This window comes from Miscanthus floridulus, chromosome 18 (assembly GCF_019320115.1).
Source record: "Miscanthus floridulus cultivar M001 chromosome 18, ASM1932011v1, whole genome shotgun sequence".
Taxonomy (NCBI): domain Eukaryota; kingdom Viridiplantae; phylum Streptophyta; class Magnoliopsida; order Poales; family Poaceae; genus Miscanthus; species Miscanthus floridulus.
Window position 1 is genome coordinate 113,428,821 of NC_089597.1, and position 9,111 is coordinate 113,437,931.

The 9,111-nt window shown below is 52.6% G+C and overlaps 1 pseudogene; it reads right to left on the bottom strand.

Annotated features, from left to right (window-relative positions):
• Window positions 1-876: 876 nt before the first annotated feature.
• LOC136524406 (protein G1-like1) lies at window positions 877-7,654 on the bottom strand (annotated as a pseudogene).
• Window positions 7,655-9,111: the final 1,457 nt, after the last annotated feature.

Here is a 9,111-nt window from a genome sequence, read left to right on the forward strand (position 1 = left end):
ACTACCACTACACTACAATCTATAGGCTTTTATCCTTTTGAATTAACATTTAGTAATATTGTATTGATAGTTTCAGCCGCTGGATAATCTCAAATTTATAACACTTCAACTATAGAGGTTTTAATCTTGTCGAGCAGTACAACTTTGATATTGGGTGTGTCTCCATTCAACATTGTTTCAAAATTTATAACTTAAAACGGACATTTGAGACTCGAAAGACTTCAAATAAAAACATGTCAATGCATAGTTTTACATTGCCTGAACCACTACAACTTTGGCATTGACCATGTCAACATCGTAGACTATTTGAAAATTCTAAAATTTGAATTTCAAAATATGAGGAACTCACATATATTTAGAAATCTAAATGACTTTAAATAAAAAACTTGTCAACTATAAATCTTCAGATCATATTGAGAACTAAAACTTTCTTCTAGACCAGATCAATATTTGAGGTTGTTAAAAGAAATTAAATTTGAATTTCAAAATCTACGCAATTAAAATGAAAATTTGGGACCCTAAACAATTTTAAATAAAAAAACTTGTCAACATCAAAGTCGCAGATCTCGTTGACTTCATATGCAAAAGTTATAATTTTTTTTTTGTTGACGACTACTTATAGATGCGAACATTTTGGCTCAGTTCGGAACAACCGGTTGTGGTTGCAACTGCAACTGTATCAACACAAAGAACATTATTGCACAAGTGTTCCTTTGCATCCACAGCTATAGTCACAATGGTTTTAAGTTGAAGCGAACGAACCCTTTAAGACGCAGAAACAACACACTTAAATGGCATGCTTGTGTTATTAGCCATTTATTGTTGACAACCACTTTATGTTTTTGTTAAGAGCAACTTTAAGAGACTTGCTATTCATTACGGATTTGATGCAAAATGAGCCTCCAGCAGACTGAACCGGCGCTCCAACTTGGCTTCATGTTCATCAAAACGACGTCTGAACTCATCGAAGAGGATCATCAGGTTGGGCTCCATGACACCGTTGGCACGCTGACGGCGGGTGTAGTGGTCGTGATCCGTGGTAGTGTGTGCCAGCGTGACGGCGCCAATGAGAAGAAGCAGAAGAACAGAGCGGAAGGAAGAATCGGTGAAGTCTGATACCAATTCGTGGAAAAGAAGGAACACAGAGGAAGCCAAGGGAGAATTGACGATGACAGATTGTCAACATTCAGAAATTTGGTTTACAATTTGCATAACTTGCAATTCACTCGCTTCTCACCCAAGTACTCTCTCCTACGGCTGCCACTCAATCTGGGCCGAGCACACGACTGTTGGGCCGTCGATCCAGCACGGGCCGGGCAACTACTTCTGCTATCGATTCAGCATCGCCAGCGTCAGTACTCAGTACAGTCTGTTGCCGGATCCGGAACAGTACTGACATGTGTACTCTCTACTGGACCCGGACCAGCAGCAGTACTCTTCTTCCCACGCCTGGCAGCGATGCCGCGCGCCATGGCCTGGCTGTCGCGGACCTCCCAGAGGTAGAGGCGCACGACGCGCGCGCGGAAGGGGTTAGCCTCGGGCAGGCCCCCGTGCTCGTCGAAGGCGGCGCACGTACAGGCGGCCGACGAGCGCATCGAGGCTGCTCCAGGCCTGCCGCAGCGGGCACGGGCACGACGCGGGCGGCGACGGGTGGCCGTAGAAGGGGCACCCTGGCGCGTGGATCTTGGTCTTGGCGAACTGGTCAAGGTAGCGCAGGTAGTTGAGCACGTACGCGCCGCTGCACCGCGCCGGCTCCAGCGGCGGCCGGATGTGGGTGCGCAGGTACTGCCCGAACGAATGCCAGTCCCGCCGCTTGTGTGTCTCGTAGGTGCCCCGGCGCGGAGCCGCGCCTCCTCCGCCCTGCATGTCCGGGACAGGAGAGGAGGAGAAAGAGGGAAGCTGGCGGACGCGGCCGACCGGTCGGTGACGCATTGAACCCAATCATGTAGAGACTTTTACACGTGTGCCATTATAAAAAGATGGCAGCAGGTTACATGCCACTAAAAAGCTCAAACGCACCTATATGTTACGACACTTTACTTTTTTTACCTCCCAAGTTATTTCGTTCACCTTCTGTTTGATTTTTGCCGTTTACCAGCCCTGACACATAGGCTCGGTTAGTGAAAATGTCTAAAATGCCCTTCTATCAAGGCGTAAACTGCTCTCTATATTTTTTTCCCCATCGGCATCTTCTTCCGACCGCGCGGGCCACTCCGTGATGCGTAGACCTCCCGACTCCAGCGACCCCCATCCCGACTCCAGCGAGCCCCTCCCAACTCCGGCGAGCCCCTCTCGACTCCGACGAGCCTAGTTCCCCTCTCCCTCTCACATCCACGATGCGCTGGCCGTGGGCCCGATGTGCCGCCCCGGCCCCGATGCGCCGGTGTCTGCTCAGCCAGCGTTAGCCGCCTGCCCCGAGCCCCGGCCCCGACGTGCCGCCGGGCCCTGAGAAGACGACGCGCGGTCGAGGCCTCGCTCGTAGGTCGCAGCTCGAGCAGCGCGGCTCCGGCAACCAGGGGCCGAGCTCCCTAAAAGCCGCCAGGTCACGCGCTGCCCTCCGAGCCTCCACTAGCGTGCTCGCCAGTGACCACATCGCGCCCATGCCTTGCCATCTCCTCCTCGCCGCGCCCGGGCGGCCTTTCTTCCGCTTTGCGTGTTCCTCGCCCTCACCATCTCCGCCCGCTCATGCCGCGCCTGGCGCGCCGCCGCGCTACTGGCCTCCCCGGCGCCGTCGTCTGTCTTCAGGCTATCCATGCCTCGGGAGACGCATAGGGTCGGGGCGGCGCATCCTCGGCTTGAGGCGGCATTGGCGCGTGCATGCCTGGGCTGGGTCCGGCGAGTTCAGGTGGGCAGGGGGCTCGCGGCCGGCGGTGCGGCGACGCGGCCCGCTCAGGGGCGCACGTGGCCGTGCGACCATCGCGCGCACCGGTCGCGGTGGTCAGGGCGGTGGAATCGCTGGGTGCCATTGGTGGGCGCGCCGGTGATGGAGGCTCAAGGCAGCGAGCGCCTAGGCTCCGCCAGACCCGAACGTCTGCGAGGCCGGCTGCGCCCCCGGCCCCGGCGCCCGCATGGCTAGCTCCGCCCCCGCCCTGGCGCACGTGGGGCTCCCTGGCCCCAGCACACGGTGGAGGATGGGACGAAGACAACCGGCGGAGGAAACAAAGAAGGGCACGGTCAAGAAGCAACGTGTGGGTACTTGTCACTTTTTTCAACGTAGATTAACACCATTAGATGAAAAAAATGGACGGAATGGTTTGGAAGGTAAAAAAAAATAAAGTGTTATTGTATATAAATATGTTCTAACTTTTTATTGATATGTAGACCATGATCATATTTTATAATGGTAAAAGGCTCGATCATCTATGGCCACGGCGAGTGCAACAGTGCTCGCTCCGGACGGGCGGCCCGACCTCGTGGTCGTGAGGCGTGGTATGGGGCCTGGCAGAGCGATGGCCGATGGCCGTAGTAGGGTCACGGTCTCGCCTGGGTCGGGCGACCGGCGACGGGCAGGCACGCGGCACGGCCAGGTGATTCTTTCCACGTTTCTGCCTGCGGCAGCCAAGCTCAGGGAAAGGACCGGTCGTCACCTGACCTGTCATTTCACACAGCTATACTACTGCACGGCAGTGTAGTCTGAAGCAGCTTTGATCGTGACAACATCGATGTGCGCGGCGGGGGCAGTGGAGACGTCGCGTCACCGGCACTGGTCTTGACGGTGCTGCCATATTTGCCCACCACGACCCCCTGAAATGCAATACCGTGCGTATCAGCGGCCATGGAGCCTATTGCATGTCTTTGGTTGGCTGTTTTTTTTTGACATAGGACCCACATACATGCATTTTTTTTTGTCAGACAAAGGATCACTTAAATGCGTGTACGTTCGGCTCATTTTCTTTGGCTCGGCTGTGAATTGGAGGTCGACTCGTTCAGCTCTATGGACATGCGCGTCTCTCTCTTGTCCATGTAGTTGCAGTAGTACCGTGTGGTTTTAAATATCTTAGCAGGCTCTACCATTTTACTACTCCCGTGTCCCAGAAGCCACATTAAATGAATGATAAAATATATCAATCGTAAAGCAGAATGAATGGTTTAAATAACACGCACATAATTTACGTAATCGTAAGAAACCGAGGGAGGTAGCACCAAGATGTAATTAAAAAGAAAATAAAAATATTTTGGCTATGATCTGGTGTTCTAAAGAGTGCGCCAAGTTCATAAAGTTCAAAGATACAAGTGCTACATGAACTACTAAGAAATTACTGCAGTTACAAACAACGGAGTACAGCTCATTTGAATGATTTGGCTAGGATCCAGCAAACAACGAAACAAAGAACATAAAAGAAAAAAAAAGCCTACGGTGACTACTGCTTCTGGCAGCTGCAAGCTCTTCCATTGCTTCGACCAAAAGGACAGCCTTGGCTTCAATCTCAGATCTAAGACCAAAAACTATGTTCTGATGAACCATATCAGCTTGAGACAATCGAATGTTGACATAATCCTCAAGGAGGTCGTCCCAGATCAAAGAACACAACCATTGTCCTAAAAAAAGCATCATCAAAAACCAAAAAATAGGAAAAAATATTGAATGCATGAGGTGAAGATCTATTATATGCTCAGAACACTTAATGAACCGGCGTCCTTGGTTGCAAGGTGTGCCAGCATGTAAAACGACAGCCAGATCACCACAAGCACATCGAAGCAAACGATGCCTAAGCGGTGGCCACGACCTCTAGAACGAGAAGTCTCAGATCAATCGCTGGAAGCAGAAAGAGCTGGTGTCTGGCTCATGGCTGAGAGTTCAAAATAAGAGGAAAACACGAGCAGGAGGACAGTGTGGCTTTTTGGACACGGGAGTAGTAGAATGATAGAGCCTGCAAGGATATTTAAGGCAACACGGTACTACTACAACTACAGACGGTGAGTGTGAACAGACTGAACGAGCCGAGCCAGAGCAAACGAGCCAAGCGCCCTGAGCCGGCTGCATGCATGTGGTCCACTGCCTGCGAAAAGTAACATGCACATGGGGTTCATAATAAAAAAATAGCCAATCAGGAACTTGGAAATAAGCTCCACGGACGCTCATACGGAAGGTTTTTTCACTCTGCCCCGACCCTCAACCTGCAAGTGCCGAGACCGCTGGTCTTTACGGGGCACGCACGCACGCACTGAGCGATCTACAGTATCTGGATCTCCTACGGCCGGCCCGGCCCGGCTGGTCGGCGTTCATCCGGCCAGAAACATCGTCCGTGAACTGGCGGACGTGTACGTTGATGTGCCATGCCAAACAGTCCCTCCCCTGTCCCCACACCACGATCTGAGGGGAGAAAATTCCTTCATTGTCATCCAAAGCTATATTAATCCCTTCATTATCATTCAGATTTACGTGTTCCCTTGGTTGCCATTGGTTTATATTTTTTGTTTCCTTATCATTGTCGTTACTTTCTCGTTAATCCATCGTATACACCGTTAAAACATGTGGCGTCGTTGTCACGCCGCGTCGCATGCACATCTACCGGTCCCCTCTCTCTCCGCACAGGGTGTCCCGCCCCCGGCCCTGCCGGTGCTGGCCCGCCGCCATGATGAAGCCGACGACGAGGAGCGGCCTCAACAAAGGCAGCTGCGGCGGCGGTAATAGTAAGGCGGCCACGCTACCGGTGAAGCAGAAGGTCATGTCCGGCCACCGTGGCGTCGTCGTCGACGCGTTTGACTGCCTCCCCGACGCCCTCGTGCTCGCCGTGCTAGCCGGGCTCGCGACGCGCGCCGGGTGCCCCGCTGACCTCGCTGCGGTGGCGCTACCGTGAGTAGCTACCATAGCATGTCTCTGCTCCGTTCCTCCGTCCGTTGCTGATTCTACCCCACTGTCGCCTTTGGCTCGTCCCTGTGCTGAGTCTTCTCCTGTGTTGGCCAGCATGCAGGTGCAGGAGGTTCTGGGATCTCGCGGTGCACCCTGCCGTGCTGTCGCGTGCATCGGCGGCAACCATCGCCGTGCCTATGGGGAGATGGTCGGATTCGGCGCACTGGTTCTTGCGGCGGTGCGCGGCCTGTAGGGTCGAGATGGCGGACTAGAGGGGGGTGAATAGTCCTCTCTAAAATTAATCGTGTCGGCTAACCGAAATAAGTGCGGAATTAGAACTATCGGTCTAGCCAAGACTACACCCCTCTATCTATGTTCCCTAGCACCTTCCAAGATACTAATTAAGCAACAAAGGTGTCGGGCTAGCTAGAGCTCACCTAACCAATTCTAGGAGCAAGGTCACACAAACCTATGCCACTAGTACTTTAAGCAACAAGGAAGCTCTTACACATGCTAGTAAGCAAAAGCACAAAGCCAACTAAGCTCGCTAGCAATGCTCAATAACAAGGCAACCAATGCTAAATTAGAGAGCGCAAATACTTAGCTACACAAACTAAGCAAAGTGACTAACAAGGTTACACAAACCTAATTAGCCACGCAAGGGAGCTACTTCTATGCTACACAAGCAAGAAGGTAACTAGTAAGCTACATAAGCTAACTAGTTACAAGAGCAACTACACAAGCACAATGTATATGAAAGTAATTATAAGCTTGTGTAACGAGGATGCAAACCAATGGGAAGAACAAGGTTGACACGATAATTTTTCTCCTGAGGTTCACGTGCTTGCCCACACGTTACGTACCCGTTGTGTCGATCGCTCACTTGGTGGTTCGATGGCTAATTGGCACCACCCGTCAAGCCCGCACGTTGGGCACCACAAGAACCTACCCTAAAAGTGAGGGTAGCTCAATGACACGCTCAACTAGAGTTGCTCTTCGCGGCTCCCGCGGGGCGAGCACAATGCCCCACACAAAGCTCTTCTCTGGAGCACCGCACAAGCTTCTTGCGAGCTTCGACGAAGACCACCACCAAGCCGTCTAGGAGGTGGCAACCTCCAAGAGTAACAAGCACCACCGGCTTGTAACTCAATCACCTAGTGCCACTCGATGCAACCTTATGATGCAATCGCACTAGAATTGCTCTCTTACACAATCGAATGATCACTATCAAGTATATGTGAGATGGAGGGCTCCCAAGCACTACTACACAAGCCACTAAGGCTCTAGTGTGCTCAGCTGCCGGCCCAAGGCCGACCATGGCTTCTATTTATAACCCCACAAACAAATAGAGCCGTTACCCCTTCACTGGGCAAAAGTCAGGACGACCAGACGCTTCGGTCAGATCGATCGGACGTTGGACCTCATCATCCGGTCGTGCAATGCATGCCACGTGTCCCCTTCTTCAAACACTGTTCATCTGATCTCAACGGTCATCTGATGACCGGACACAGCAGCTTGAACTGACCGGACGCAGTAACCCCAGCGTCTGGTTGTTTCCAGTAAGGTCCAGACATGACCGGACGCGTCCGGTCGGGCGCGATCGGACGCAGCACCAACATCCGGTCACCTCCAGCAACACTGCTCTGCCTGCGTCACCATACATCACCCTGACCGGACGCACCCTGTCAGCGTCCGGTCACTTCCAGTGCCAGCGTCCGATCGAAGACCGACGCCTGCCCGCTGACTGCCACTACTGACCGAACGCTGGAACCCAGCGTCCGGTCACTATGTGACCAGTGTCCGGTCCACTCTATGAGACCCTATCTTTTGGGAACAGGGCATCGGTGGCACCGTCGGACTGTCCGCACTCTACGGGCGGACACTCCGCCGGTGGAGTTACAAACCCTTCTCACCTCCGTTCCATCGCCGAGTTGATCCACATCAACTCCAACTTCATCTCCTTTGGAAATGTGCCAACACCACCAAGTGTACACTGCTATGTGTATGTGTGTTAGCATTTTCACAATCATTTTTCAAAGGATTAGCCACTCAACTTGCCACGCCACTCAATCCTGGCGATGATGCAAAGTTAGATCACTCGAGTGGCACTAGATGACTGATATGCAAATAAGTTTGCCCCTCTTGATAGTACGGCCATCTATCCTAAACCCGGTCATCAACTTCTCTACACACCTATGACCGGTGAAATGAAATGTCATAGGTTATACCTTTGCCTCGCGCATTCCATTCTATCTCCTCCAATGTTGATGCAACACATACACCAACATGATCAACAATGATATGATCCACTTCATATCATCACGTGATCATATTGGTTCATCGATCTTGACATCACTTGCTTTTCACCGTTGTCTTCATCCATCGGCGCCAAGTCTTGCTCAAGCTTCACCGCCACGCGGTACATCGCTCCAAAGCCTTCGACTTGCCCTTCACGCTTGCAACCGGTCCATCAAGCCAAGTCTTGTCTTGATCTTCTCCACCTTGATCACATGACTCAATGTCATGTCTCATGTGCAATGAGCTCCTTCATCATCATATGTGTGAGCTTTGCAACATCTCCAAGCCATTTTCACCTTCATGGCATATGTTGCTCACACATATGTATCTGTGGACTAATCACCTGTGTATCTCACATAAATACAATTAGTCCACATAGGTTGTCACTCAATTACCAAAACCACACAAGGACCTTTCACGGCCGCCGGCAACCTCGACGCCTGCTACTTCCTCGGCATGGTAACGAACAACGACCTCTGCTCTCTACTGCTTCTTGGAACGAATCCATTCATTCCTTTGTTTCCTAAGTGACTGAGTCGTGGCTTGTTGATGATGCCTTGCTAGGTGCGGTTCTACTGCATCAGGAGCAGGGTGACGAGGGCAGCGCTGTACGCGCTCGCCGTGGTGTAGTTCAACGGTAGCGGCGGCGACAAGGCGGACAAGGACCCACGCGTGGGGGTGGCGCTGTGCGCGCGCGCCGCATGGCTCGGTCACGTTTCGGCGCTCCGCAAGCTCGGCCATTGCCTCTAGGATGGCTACGGTGCGCGCCGCGACGCCACGGTCGGATGCCACTTCCTTCTCCACGCCACCGCGCGCGAGCTCGTCTCATCCTCGCTGCACCGGTGATGAAACGGTGAAGAAGAAGACGATGCTGCAGTAGGTTCATGGTGGAGTGGTGGGTGCTGGCTGCCAAGATAGGAGGAGGAGAAGGCGACTGCAATGATGCCGACGTGCGCCTGTGCTCGCACCCGCGGTGCGGGCGGTGGGAGACGTGGCGGCACGAGTTCCGACGGTGCTCG